The sequence below is a fragment of the Platichthys flesus genome, chromosome 9 (genome assembly GCF_949316205.1).
Source record: "Platichthys flesus chromosome 9, fPlaFle2.1, whole genome shotgun sequence".
Classification (NCBI taxonomy): Eukaryota; Metazoa; Chordata; class Actinopteri; order Pleuronectiformes; family Pleuronectidae; genus Platichthys; species Platichthys flesus.
Genome location: NC_084953.1, coordinates 24,082,169 through 24,096,871, shown reverse-complemented (window position 1 = coordinate 24,096,871; position 14,703 = coordinate 24,082,169). Strand labels below are relative to the sequence as shown.

Here is a 14,703-nt window from a genome sequence, read left to right as displayed (position 1 = left end):
AAATGGACAAAGGGAAACAGGGAGAATGACAAAGTAGCAGATAAGGATGCAAGCAGAGATGAAGGTGATATAGACTAAATGTTCCAGATGCCTCCCAGTGAGAAACAGATTAGTGCAAACAGGAGAGAAGTTTCAAAGAAATGGAGGGATGGATAATCCAACCAAAAGAAAGAGAAAGGTGGGGAAGGTGAATTACGCCTATAATGAAGCAAATATCTGCTCATAGCCAGACACATGCAAAAATAGCAGTAGAGGAAGAAAAGAATAAAAGAGACACGACAGGAAATGACAAAGAAACAAAGAGAGCAGGAAGAAGAAGCTGACACTTATGAGAGACCCCTTGTTCTGGGGAAAGAATCGGATGCATGATGGTTAAGTGGGTGGATATGAGGAGTATTTAGCACATTTCTTCTTTGGTCTCTGCTCATCTACCTTTTTTAATGAGTTCTGTGAATCCTTCACTTAACCTCTGTTTCTCATTTCTCTCCAAGAACAAAAATACCATCAGATGTAATCATGAGGGGAAGTTCAGAATTCCTGGGCAGAAAGTTAATTTGAGGGTGACGTTCTACTTAAGGTTTAAACCAGGAGCCAAAAATTTCGAGCAATTACACTTTCAATCAGTGTGCAGCAGAGGGTTGTTACTTACAATGGTAATAGCATTGGTGTAATCTTATTTTTATTTTTTGTGTTTCGTAAAGAGAGTCATCTATAATGGTTATCTCATTATTGTACAACCGTATTACTTTATTCCCAGGACCAGAATGTAGTCATCCTTTAAAAGTATTTGTAATATTATTACCATGCTCTAAAAACTAGATTCATCTTTTCTTTTTTTTTATTTGTATTATGCCACTTCCTTCCAACCATGCCCACTGCCTTGTCAATAAATGCTCAAGAAGAGGGGAACATTAGAGCGGAGACTAAGGGTAGAGATTATACTGAGGCGAAAAGGAGGCAGGAAAACAGAGGCTTTTCCATCCAGTAAGATCAAAGCCTCGGCTAGTGTGTTGATAAATTTAATTTATCTCTGTGCTCTTGCTTGTAACGCCTAAGGAGCATTTTTAGAGATAAGAGGTTTTTCCTCATGAGACACCGTGGCCCCGCAGATTTCCTTGAATGGTCAACAGTTACCAAATAATATAGACAGTTACCATCTACAAAAGCATTTCATAAACCCAGCAGCACTCTTAACTCGTACTACTGCTGTGTTAAGAGTTTGTTTTTATTTTTGAGGTGTTGCACTTCAACTAAGGGGGAACAACTCACTGAAGGATAACCAGACACCTGCATGATACAGACCTCACAATCCATCTTCCCACCACCGAGTCCCTGCCCCCCCCCCAGCTTCATCTCTCTGTCTCCTCTTCTTTAAAAACTCTCTAATCCTAGGTCTCCTTGTTATTTCCCTTGCCTTTGTGTCTACCTTTACAAATACTACAATGCTTATTTTAGGGTACACCACAATGATGTACTTATACTGCCATAAATCCTAATCACAGCTGTTATGTGATTCAACTCCAAGCTGAAAGCCCTTGTACTTGTTTGTAGAATGGAAAGGTACAGGGCATGTAATTAGACCTGTTCACTCCCTCTGGACAAGATCCTTTTGGCCTGATTTGAGTTCAGGTCATTAGAGATTTAATTCATTTAATTATTTTTCTTCTGTTTAACTTTCAAATCTGGACTCTGACCCTTGCAAATAGACTCAGACCTGACTGGCCTAGTGTCAGGCATGTTGGTTTATCCTAAATATGAGAAGATGAGCCGAACTCGGTTTGTTCAATCAAGTATTTATTTAGGAAGCAATGAAAGATATCAATCAGCAAAACAATGGGCATCCAACAAGTCGCTTCAGAACCGCAGACCCATCAGAACGCCTCAACAGCCGGCATCTGTAAGATTTTATAACAGTCGGTCTTGGTTCTTCCTCCTCGAGAGTGCGCAAGTGTAGTCCCTCCTTCTTGGCATTGGAATGATAAGGAGCAAAGTCTCAAAATGTTCATCTCTTGACCAGCCATGACACAGCTGATGGCATGTGGACCAGTGGTGTTGACAATTGGAGAAAAGATTGTGTTCTTGCTATATCAAAACAATGTTCTGTTTGTACAGACATTCAAAACAACTTAACCAAAACAACAAAACAAAACTGTGACGCTCACACATTTTAATTTCAAGATTAAACACTAGGAAGGAAAAGGTTATTATTAAATAATTTGTGTGAAGGCCATTTATCTGGCTCAAATTGCTTCTATCATTATTGTTAAGATTACAGCTATAATTTGAAATGCTTCTATCTTTATTTATTTAGAGTTCAGACATAGACTATAGTTAAAATATTGAAAACCTGACACGAGTAGATTTTTCAAAGACTTATCTGAAATAATGATAATATACAATGAAATATTGCTTTATTAGTTCCACTCTAAGAGAAATTTGCCAGGCTGTAGTTTAAAAACAGGGGTGGCAATAGTGGTGAAGTGGCTGTCCAACCGTAACCTCAAACAAAAGATTTTGATTGGGATATTTACAGGGAAAAGTGAGAGGTTATATGATGTACCGAATTTTGTCGTCTGAATAAAAAACATATAATTTAAATACAAGCAATACATGCACACTAAATTTGACCCTTGAAAAAAAACCATTATATGAATCCTAAAGCAGATGAACGTGCATTATCATCTGTTCATCATCATATTTAATGCATAAAACCTCTGCTCAATAACACATGCTATTGAACTATTGAAAAGGGTTTACTGCAGTCCCCTTATGTTGAAATGAGGATTTGATCATTTTCCACCTTTTATTTTCTTTAATTGGTCCATCAAAATGCTTGATACAATATCCTGGTGCCTGTAAATACATTAATTTTGTATTTTATCTATCTAGTGTCATATGCAAGTCAAGTCAAGCATACAGGTGTGAATAGTGCTGAATAATCTCAGCTGCTACAAACCCAGGGGAGTGTGTGCCACAACCCTCACTGTGTAAATTAATTGAACTTTGTCACATTATCAGAGCTCTAAAACTGTTTTGACACTCTCTGGGGTCTACGTGTTAATATGTTACACTATACCCATGTTTTATATCAAACTACACACACACACACAGGAGGTGCAGATGTGTGAAGTCCAGACTGAGGAACAGCTTCTTCCCAACATATATATATATATTATTGCTTTATTTGAAGTATTACAATTAGGAATTGAGCAGGAAATGAAAAGTAAGACACGAGATACAAAGAATCATTACTGTTTAAACAAATTAGAGTGAATACCTCCGCCGAGGTATTTCTGTCATGATTATGACTTTGGACTGTCCAAAGTGTTTTCAGTTTTGATTATGACCTCCTTGTGTTTTTTGTCTATCCCTGTGTTTATGTTTGTATTCGACCCATACATGTGTTTTAAGGTGTCCCACTCCGTTTCCCACTCTGTTTCTTTCTGTGTTTAGATTTATTTTCTCCCTGTGTTCTGTTTCCTGTTTTATTTTGTAGTTTCTGCTCCTTGTGTTTTCCAACTGATTATCTGCACCAGTCCTCATGTTTTTTCACTTTTTTGCAACTCTGTCTCTGCATCTTGGGTCCACCTGCTCCTAACAACAACCTGACAATTCCCTTGTGAAACCACATAATAATTCACCAGATCCAGATTTTTTTATTGTACCTGCACCACATTGGACAGGAAATGTTGACAAAAAAACGCCCTATTTTAATGTTAAAGGAAGTGAACATTTCCTGGATCAGCTTTCTGATCCTGATACAAACCAAATTTTTTTTAGTTCTTTGCTGATCCATCCCACATCCTACAGCCAAGTTTGCGGTCATCGATCTGGCAATTATTATGAAATCCTGCTAACAAATAAACACCAGGGAAAGATAGCCAGAAAATCTGTCCTCTTGTCCATTTGTCTGTTAACTTGGGTGAGAAGCATGCCTGGGAGTCTGTGGATGGTGTGTGTGCAACATAGACAGGCATGCGTATGTATGAGAGCTGACAGAGGCATCCAGGTTGACAGCCTTTGTAATGGAGGAGAAGGTAATTTGTTGGACGGATCCTCCTCTGTGGCCGCCTGCATGTCTCCCCTCTGTTCATCCTTCCCTCCATCGGTCTCCTTCCTTCCCGTCTCCTGTAAATCTCTCTCAAACACTCTTTCTTTCCCACTTACCCTCCATCTCTCGCCATCCTACCTGTCTAATTCTCCTCCTCCTCCTCCGTCCCTCTCCTTCTCCCCCTTGCCCAGCTCGGGCCCCCATCCATCAGGCCTAATGATTAAGCTGCTGCCCTGCTCATCTGAGGCCCTGCTTCATATTTCCCACAGTGGGAAACTGGTTTGAACAGAGCAACAGAACAGCATATTTCAGCAGTCAGCACCACATGCTTATCTTTTGAAGATTGAAGGTATTTGTTATTTTTCTATATGAAATTAGAATTTTAAGCATAACATTAAACACCTGCAATGACCGTCATGACTGCTAAATTGCAACAGTTGCAACATGTATTCAAACAAATGTTGAATCGATTAAATAAATGTATTCTTCAGAAAAATGACATATGTTGAAGAAACCTTGAACAGAACCGGGCTGTGGGTGGGTGGCCAACTGCTTGAGACAGAATGTGGGGCAGGCGGGCTGGTTATAATAACAATAACAATAATAATAATAATTGGAGCAGCAGGTGTAGATCACTTATTTCCAGGATTCTTCACTGTGTCGCTGGTATCTAGCGTAATTATATTATAAAATGACATGTTTCTGAGTTTAATCGATCTAAGTACAACAACTACAATTTAGTTTGAGTGTAATACCAGAAAATTACAAGACATTACGGTCCTGAAGGCATGTTTGAATTTATACTGATCATGCTTCACTGGTAAATCTAATTGGGCAGAGAAGGTTGTTTCCCTGCTTGTTGAGTTGTAGTTGAAAGCAGTAAGGATACTAGATCCAAGCCTTTTGCCATAGGCAAGGATGGTCTCACTAAAATAAGAACATTTTAAGATGTAAATTGCTGCTGGATAACAGGTAGAAAAAAAAAGAATAAACGGAACAAAGAAAAAGGGACCTAAGAACCCTTAGAAGAAGAACAGAGAAAAGAGGAAAAGGATATAATAGAAGCGATAATGCACCTTGATGTTGGTTGCCACCCGCCAATAAACCGAACAAAGAAGGAGGTTAAAAAACCACATTTTATATTTATAACCTACGGTTTGGGCAGGATGAAAGTCTGTGTGACTGAGTAACAGTGTAAAATATGGAGCACTAGTGAGGCATGAAAGCAGTAGTTCAAGCAATTTTCAGAGAAGCTTTCCTTTAGGGTTATCTCAAAAGACTCCATGTTATGGATGCCGACTGTCTGGTCGCTCCATCAGGATTTCTGAGTAATTGCTTTAAAGTAGTGAAACTATTATCAAGAGCTTGTGAGACAGCCATTATTTTCACTGAGTAGGGAACTTGCTTGGACTGTCACATTTCTGAAATCTCATCAATGATATTAATTGTGACTCAAGCCATCGTATACAACTTATGTAGTACTCTGAACTCAAGCTTTTCAACAAAGACTTTCCCTGTCCTGGGCTGTCATTATGAAAATGATCTGTTCCAGATCTTTAAGCAGGTCAACTAGGAGGTTTTAGAATAAAGAAGCATAAGACTGAGAGAGGAAAAAAAAGCAGTTCAGTGAAGTAAGCTGCTAAACGGGAGAAGGCATGTTCGTCCTTGAAGTCAATTCATTGTTTCAGTCGTCATTGTACAAGACAAGTGGAAGTGCTAAACTCCAATTGCAAAACAAATTGTCTTTTAACCTCTGTCTCCCTGCCTGAAATTTTAAACTCCAGTCTCGCTGTGCCTCCTTCTGTAGAGGACCAGGGTTTGCGACAGCTAGAGAGAAAGGGGGAACTTGTTGAAAAGTATCGCTTTCAAAGAAAATCCCTTTCTACACACTTTATTTTGCTTTAGATATAAATGGATGCCATCGATTTCCAGTCAAAAACCCATAGAGGCAGCAGGAACTCACTATTTTCACTTTAATTGTGTAGAGGTCGGAATACTTACAGGACTTCTTACATATGTGTATTTTAGGCTTTTATTTACGCAATGTCACTTCTCCCAGGCGTATTGTTTTATATCTAAAACTATTGAATCGCATTTGGTGTTTAAAGATTCAAATTCTGAAACATTGATCTGGTGCAAGTTCTCCAATGATGTTAAGTCTTAAAGCTTAATTAATTAATAGAATAGGTTTTAAGTGACTATGACAGACAAGATAAAGTTTAGTTTATTTTAACCTTTGTACATTATGATTTAAAATAAACAGGTCAGCAAAACAACAATGAAAATACAGGCCCAGAGATTACACCCATGACCACTGCAACTGTAGACACTCTAATATCTAAATAAACCTAAACAACCTATGAACTCCACAACTTTCTCAGATTGAACCTGAGTCCTGGTTTACGCAACATGGATTAATGTGGTAAACACGTGATAAACAGAATTTTAGGGTTTTATAAAGATAGAGAAGGCACAAGGGCATGAGTCTGCTCCTGAACAGGAGTGAATTACAGTTGCAGTAGAGAGTAGGAGGTACAGGAATAGCCATACCTGAACATGTAATTCACAGATGCCCGCTAGCTCATCTAGTGGCGCACTTCAGTACTCCAGTAGTGGCCATGGGTTTCGGCTGCAGACCAGGTTCATTGCTTCTTTCCCCACTCTCTGTGGCCATTTCACACTCGCTGGCCGCTGGTCTATCATTTAAATCAGTCTTAATTTCGTTAACGAAAACGATGACGAAATATATTCGTTAACGACCCTTTTTCCATGACGAAGACGAGACGAAGACGTAACGAAAACGGATCTTTGAAAATAAAAACTATGACTAAATCTATTTTTAACTTTCTTTTACGAGACAAGACGGAAATGTTGGTGGTTGACTAAGTCACAAGAATTTTTTTAATATCATCATGTCATAACGTATCAGGAGCGGGTGAGTGAGTCTGTGTGTCTGTGTGTGTGTCTGTGCGCTCCCAGATAGCGCACCGGTCCCGAGGCTCCACCCCCCGCCCCGCTCACTCGCTCAGAGACACAAGATCAGAGCTAGTACACGTGAAGAAGCCTCTCAGTGACCGACTGCTTCTTAACTATGGAAACAGTGAAAACACAGAGTTTCTCTGGTCTCAGCTGATCAGAGATCAGCGCCTCAGTTTCTTGATCAGAGCAGAAGCTGCAGTTGGTTTCTACCGAGCTGCAGTTTCTGTGTTCGCCTCCAGTCCGACCCGCTCTCACTTTTTGTTTTCACATTTAAAATTAAATATATATTTTTGAACTATTAGGCTTTTGTTTTTATAGAAAAGGAGTTTAATGTGGCTATTAAATGTGACTAAAACTAGACTAAAATGGAATTTGTTTTCGTCGACTAAAACTAGACTAAAATGGAATTTGTTTTAGTCGACTAAAACTAAGAAGGATAAAAATGACTAAATTGCATTTTCGTCAAAAGACTAAGACTAAATCAAAAATAGCTGCCAAAATTAACACTGATTTAAATAAAGGCAATAAATACACAAATAAGGAAGATTATGTCACGAGAGGTCCAAATTGATCCCATCTTGCATTGAAAAACAGTCGGGTATGCGCAGACAGTAAAAAAGCACGAAAACTGCTAGATTGAACTTTGCCAAAGAACACGATAAGAGGCCTGTGGAATATTAGCATCATATTTTCAGGTCTTATGAAACCACTCTAAATTTGTTTGTATCAGATGGGACTCAGCATGTTTGGTGCGGAGGCATTTTATGTTTTTTCTATGTTTGAAGAACTGTCACCATTTACTTAAATTGGATTGGATTTGGTTGCAACGCTGTTTACCCCTGAAACTCTAACCGTGTTTTGTGCACTCAAACACTTCACCAACCACTCCATCAGCATAATGGTGTGTAGATAATGAGTTAATTTTCCTGTTTGGGTGAACTATCCCCCACAAGATAAAGTACATGATAATTTTAGGTTGATCCCTGCTAATTCCTTTAATGTAAAATGTTACAAAGCTGCCCTAAAACCTCATTGTGAGTGAGGGAAAACTCCGATTTGTAATTGCATTAGATTTACACATGTAAATAATGCAATTGCTGATACATTTTTGATGAAACAAACTTTCTGAAAGACTTTCTCTTTCACATATTTAATCATGTCAATATTCAATAATTGATATGTGTCTTCTGGGTTTTGTATCTTGCCCTGAAAACTCAATATGCAGCGGTTTGAGAAAACACATGCAAATAATAAGTCAAAGCTTATGCAGAGAATGTCTTCACCAATTTTACAACAAGATGAAGAAGTTCATGTTAAGTGAAAAAATGCTGCAAAGTGAGAAAAATAACAGAACCACTGCAGAGCTCTGCGAATCTATTTATCTACTCACCAACTCCCTGGTTGCCACAGAGTCCGTTTTTTCATCACTGTCTTAATCATTCTCTCCTGATGCTGATATATTCGTTCATAAACATTAAATTTTTCAGCGCAAGAAAATAATCCCTCGTCTTACTTTACAATATTGCTGTTTCTTGTCCATAATAATTCCTGTTTAAACCGGTATACACCTGCCCAGTTTAAATGTATTGTGTAGAAGACTTTCGACAGAGCTAAAACCTTTTAATTTTAAAACTCTGATTTACACCAAAAACATATCAGTATGGATTTTGCCACAGAACCAAATAACCATTAACGCTAGCGTGTGGAAGTTTTGCAACAGTGATCGACTGCTTGTCTGCATTTCCCCAGGATTCTTTGATAGCTCCCAACATTCACCATGTCTTCTCTCCATTTTGCTACTTTTAATTATTTCACACTGTGGAAAGCTGGTGCCGCGTTGATGCCAGAAGACATCTTCCTTCTCCGTCTTTGCATGAATACTCGAATGATTCCCATCTTCTCTGACTCCCGCTCTCTCTATTAGTCACCCCCGCAATCTACCCTGCAGTGGTGTTATAAATCCCACTAAAGCTAATTAAATGGGCCAGAAACAAATCTATCATTTGACAAAATTGCACTTAAATTGAAATTGTTAAGACACATATATGATTTTAAACCCCACTGATGAGTTCATGCCTCTCGTGAGCATCCCACTCATGCCCCGAGGAATGAGTCACACGAGGCCACATGACAGAAATGTGGCTCTCTATGCACTTTGCAGGACATGCACACACTCTCACAGGCTGGAGGGTGAGTGGGCATAATGCTGCCCCACTCCAGTGGTGTGAAGAAACACCTTCAGATGAATACATAGCAAAACAGCCCAAGGCTTCTTCACTACAACAACACAAGTAAACCCCAACTCTTCTGTTGTTATTGCCTTCTTGTTTTTCACTCTTCTCCGTGCCTTCGATACTTATGCTGCTCTCCCGACGGTTCCCTCCCTCTTTCTCTTGTTATCGTAGCGGCTACTGTATGCCTGTCTTCTCCAGCACACACACTTTCACAAGCAGTCGCCAAAGATGCAGAGGATAAAAAATTGATTGGCATTACCATTTAATCAATAGATGGACATGAGAATGTGTTGCGGGCTTCTCCCGGGATGGGGGGGGCTGATGGAGAGGAGTTTGATATATGAGGAAGAAGGGGCAACGCCTCTGAGACCTGAAGATAGAGGCCAACACACACAGAAAGGCTGTGCATGTATATATGAATGTGTGTGTTAGTGTGCAAGGGCATGCTGTCATTTAAAATAAAGTATTTCTTTAGTTATCAGGCTGGGATGATTCACAGACAGAGAGGGCTGAGGTTTCAACTGTGTTTGCTGCGGATTAAAGATGAATGTGGGAGAGATTTTGCTCCCGCGGGTCTCGATCTGTGTGCATTTATTATGTGTGTGTGTACTGTATGTGGCTGCGTGTCCCCTCAATGCCTCTATTGCTGTCACATCTGATCACAGCCCATCAAACCGAGCTGAAAACTGAGTTGACATAACTGTTTGATAAACGCAGCACCCCAGCATTCAACCATCAAGAGGTGGAGTGCTGTTATTTTAAGTTCTGCAGCGCACTAATGAATTGCACATATAGACGTACGTGCATGGTTGAGTTGTCACTTGTTTGGAATGATCACATTTTAGATTTTGTGAAAAGATTCCAAATGTTTTAAATATAATAGTATTTAGCCAAACCTCTATTTCAGTATAAGGTGATATCCTTGGTTGTAGTTGCCTTTCATTAAGCTGCATTATTCAATAAATGAACTCCAGTAGTTGCGTTTTGAATGGTCTTATTTACTTACTTGTGCTGAATAAAGGAAGCCACATTGGAAATCTCCATTTAAAGGAAAGCTAAGTTAGCTGTAATTTCCAGATGCCATTGTTAAGTTTAACACATCACAAATAAAGAAACAGTCCGAAGAATGACTGGTGGAGAGGATGGAACATTTCCATATTTACTATGTGACCTTTGAAATTTTCATATACAACCAGCCATCGTTTGGGGGTCATGGACGGCTGCATCGTATAACTTACCTTGATGGCTTACATTAGCTCGATGGAATTTTTTTTTAAATTGTATTGATTTTGCTGCTTAGTGACTCCTGGCAGTTTTCTTGAATATTGCAAAATACATGAGAAGAATGGTATCGTGCAATCACTACACCTGTATGGTGTCTGACCTTGAATTTACTTAACAATCATGCTTACCACGTTTAGACGCTGTCTGCAGTGATAAGGCGAAGTGTCATAATTGTTCTTGATGCTATTGAATGTATAAATGAATGATCACTATATAATACATTACATCCATACATAAATATGCATACACACGTTCATACATGTTGGATGGTGAAGCGAGAATGGGACCGCCAAGCTGCTGCCTCTTTGCACAGCAGCACTAAAGCAGCATGGTGAAAATTTTGCAATCCACTTCCACAGAACACACAAAAACACATCAACTGGCCTTTCACTGAACACATTTCAACATGTCACAGCAGGAATAGCACACAGCTTTCGTGCAGTATGGGGTATATAGGGTATATTGCATGCTGGCTCACGACCACACTGGGACACTTAAATAAAACACAACCTTAGCTAATGTTATTTGTAACACTCTTGATTTTCCTGCTGTTACAAGTTCAAGTATCTGCTGTGTAAAAGGGCCTTTTGGGAACGGTTGTTCAGTGGGGTGCACAGTGTGCCCCGGTTGCAAAGACACAATCTCTGTTCTTTTCTACTACTGACAAAGCATAATGGCCCAGAGGTGCTTTCTGATCCTGATTGAGTAGATCGCTGCTCAGGCCGAAGTTCTGGAGGGCAGACATTATGTGATGACGAATTATTTTTGATGATAATGGTGTTAGTCCCCTCAACTTTTTCTTATTTTCCATCTCTGAAAAATACTTTAATTTTTTCGAATAATATTGAATGTGGATGGATTAAAAGTCAACGTAGCACAGTCAGTTAACACCCACAAAAGATGTCTAATCAGGCAACATGTGTGGAGCATGACTGCAGGGCCTTAATATAATCAAACCACTATCAGCGCTTCAACATAATCAATCCATCAGCAATTACAGCAATTTCTGGATAAATGCTTGGGTAACAGTTGCTGCACCGAATCAAATTACAACTTAAGTTGTAAGTTATTTGCCACGATAAGCTGGTGGTACTCGGTTCATGTTTCAGCCTTTGAAAAGTGTTAATACAGAGTCAAGCAAATGATGCACCAGGGACACAAGAAGGATTTTGTTGTCTATGTTTTCATTACATCAAATCTGGGACAGTCTCCCAAAAACCCTTCCAAATTCTTCACTCCCGTTTTTTCGGATGCACACTTCAATGAACTTTGTGTGATTCTTTTAGTTATCAGGAGCACCATATGTTCCGTGAAGCACAAAGAACATTTGATTCTTTTAGCGTCTCCCCGCTCCACTCTCTCCTTTCCTTCTCTATTATTTCTTCCTCTCCTCTTCTGCTCGTTTCTCGTGACCTCTCAGTTCCCTTTTACCTGATTCTATTCTCTCCTCTGTTCATGTTTCCTACTTTTTCCTTCACCTCCGCTGTCGTTCCTTCTGATATTTGTCTCCTCTTCCATTGTCTCATACACCTCTTCACCTTCCTCCTTGGTTTCCTTTCTCTCATCAATTTTCCATGACCTTTCCTTATCTACTACTTAAACCACTTATTTTACCTCCTCCTCCTTCTCTCCTTTCAGGTCAGGGGGGATTCATGACCTGTGTATGACAGAAACCCCTCCTCACTCAGAGCAGTGAAGTGTAGGGGAACTGAATATTCATACTCTGCTCTGCATGCTGAGCAAACAGAATCCTCCCTCTCTGTCAAGCTTTTACTATACCTTTCTTCCATTTCTGCCAGTGTTTGTGATGTCTGTATGAAAAAAATAAAAATAAAACAGGTGTAGTGGTTGAAACGCTGGAGCGAGAGGATGTGTAAGGATTCTGTGCAGGTTGATTGATTCTAACAGACCTGCGATTGTTTAGCTGAGACACAAATCTAAACCCCAGTGAGACAAGCTTTTATACAAACACAGCAACATGGAACCACTTGGCCTGGAAGTAGTGCACTGAGAAACAAGGTTGAGTGACTTACTGAAGGGCACAGCTACAATTCAGCACCTGGTTGAAAACTATGTAGTCTACTTCCAGTTTTGTACAGACACAAAACGAAAAGAGAAATATAATTTGCACACTGCAAATGTCATCTTGTGTGTCCATGTGTGTTTGTGGGTGTGTGCTTTTTCCACTTTGCGGGCAATAAAATGTCAAATTTAAATATTACAAGATAAAATATACCATCATCCCCATTAAAAACAGAAGTCTAGAAGGAAGGGCTGATTATATAGTTTTACATTTGGCACTGATTTTGGTAATTCTTATATTGTATTACAGCAATAATACAATAATTAATATAGGTATATAATATAATATATTATGCAATAAAAACAAACATTTTTTTAATCATCATTGTTTTCAATTCCTGACAATGTTGGACTGATACAACGATGAAATCCACTGATCCAATGAAATGAACTTGCTTGACAGCAAACCAATTTTTTATATAGGGAAATCTAAGGACTCACTTATGACAAGGAATAATTTGGAAGTAGCTCCAGAACATCAACAATTTGTCAATCTGCTGCTAACTATAGGTTTCAGTATAGACCACAAGTGAGCGCAAAATCCCCCCCCACACACACACACAAAGACGCAACCATCTGCCACTGTAATGAGCATGGCTGAGAGCTGCCATTTGCAGTATCAATCTTCCAGACTACATATGTCATGTGGTGTCGTGCAGAGTGCCCTTTATGGTCACCAAAGTGTGAATTAATTAGCACCATGTCTGACAGACCTCATTCACTTCTGACCATTATGTCGCACTCTATGATCTAACAAGGCCTAGAGCAGATCAAATAGCACAAGCTGAGGCAGAGTCGCTCTCAGGCACATCCTTAAATCGCTCTCCAGGAAAAATAATCAGAGTTTGAAGGGAGGAAATTTATAGATACCTAATTTTCTCATCTTCTCTGGCACTGATTTGAGTTTTGGACCATCTTGATCATCTGATGAAGGTAATGGTTATCAGATCTTATGGCTGCCTGGCACGTTAAATGTTTCCAGATGCATCAGTATTTCTCCCTCACTACTGTCATGCTCATTGAGGGTAATAGAGGTGTAACTGCGTCTATGCAGTTAAAGCCCTGTCAGTTATTCATAATTGGTCGTCTCTGGGAGAGAAAGTCGTCCCTTTGATTTTGTTGAATGTCAGTAAAATCTGGATGTACACACACACACACACACACACGCACAATGCAAGGTGTTTGCAGAGAATTACATCCGACGGTAGTTATTATTAAAGCTCACTCTCACTGAAGCAGGAAAAAGAAGTCTTCCAGAAACCAGCTCATTGCATGTATTGTGTAAATATTTGTCCTGGCACTGGTTAGGGTGCTGGCTGTGCTTGAGTTCTAGCATGAACAGCAGCGAGTGTGAGGTATAATTCTCTTTTATATTAATGGGTATTGAGGTATTGCAGTCATGTCGGAAATCACCTAGCAACCATTGCTGGGAACATCACAAGGCGCAGTGAAGAATTTGCTTGTTCAAATTATTTTTTAAATGCCCTCAATATATTCAGGACATTGAAAAGTTTATTTTCCTGAATTCTAAACTATTTACATCTAATAAATGAAAGATAAATGTTCAGTATAAAAATAAATATGAGGAACATTGCCAAGAAAAACTAAAACAAGGCTTATCGCTTTTTTCGCAATGTTCTATAATGATTTTAGTGACCTCTGCTGGGCATGGTAACTATGAAGAGAGCAAGTGAGTATGTCAAGTGATGTGTATATTGTGTTAAGGTTAGTGGTAAGCTTGGACCCCAAAGCAGACGAAGAAGGTTGTTGAGAATGAATGAACAGAGTTAACTGGAATGAAAAGCAGATGCAGGCTGGGGCGGCAGGGTGCTGGGTGGCTCGGAGACATCCAGGATGAGACGGGTATGAAGAGCAGAGCAGCGAGGCACACGGAGGGTCTAGGTAGATGAATGACGCATACGAGTAAACACGAGGGTCGAGAAGAACGAGAGCACAAGATCCACCGGACAAGACGAAATAATGGGGTGCCGTAGTGGTGAGCAGATCAAGCTTTTATTAAGGGGATGATGAGGTGAATTGAGAACAGATGTGCCTCCTCCGCTGCAACCAAGA

The 14,703-nt window shown here is 39.5% G+C and overlaps 1 protein-coding gene across 1 annotated transcript in view; it reads left to right on the top strand.

Moving 5' to 3' along the window:
- The window catches only part of LOC133961268 (inactive N-acetylated-alpha-linked acidic dipeptidase-like protein 2), a 376,914-nt gene that overhangs the window by 309,747 nt on the left and 52,464 nt on the right, over positions 1-14,703 (top strand). The window lies entirely within an intron of this gene.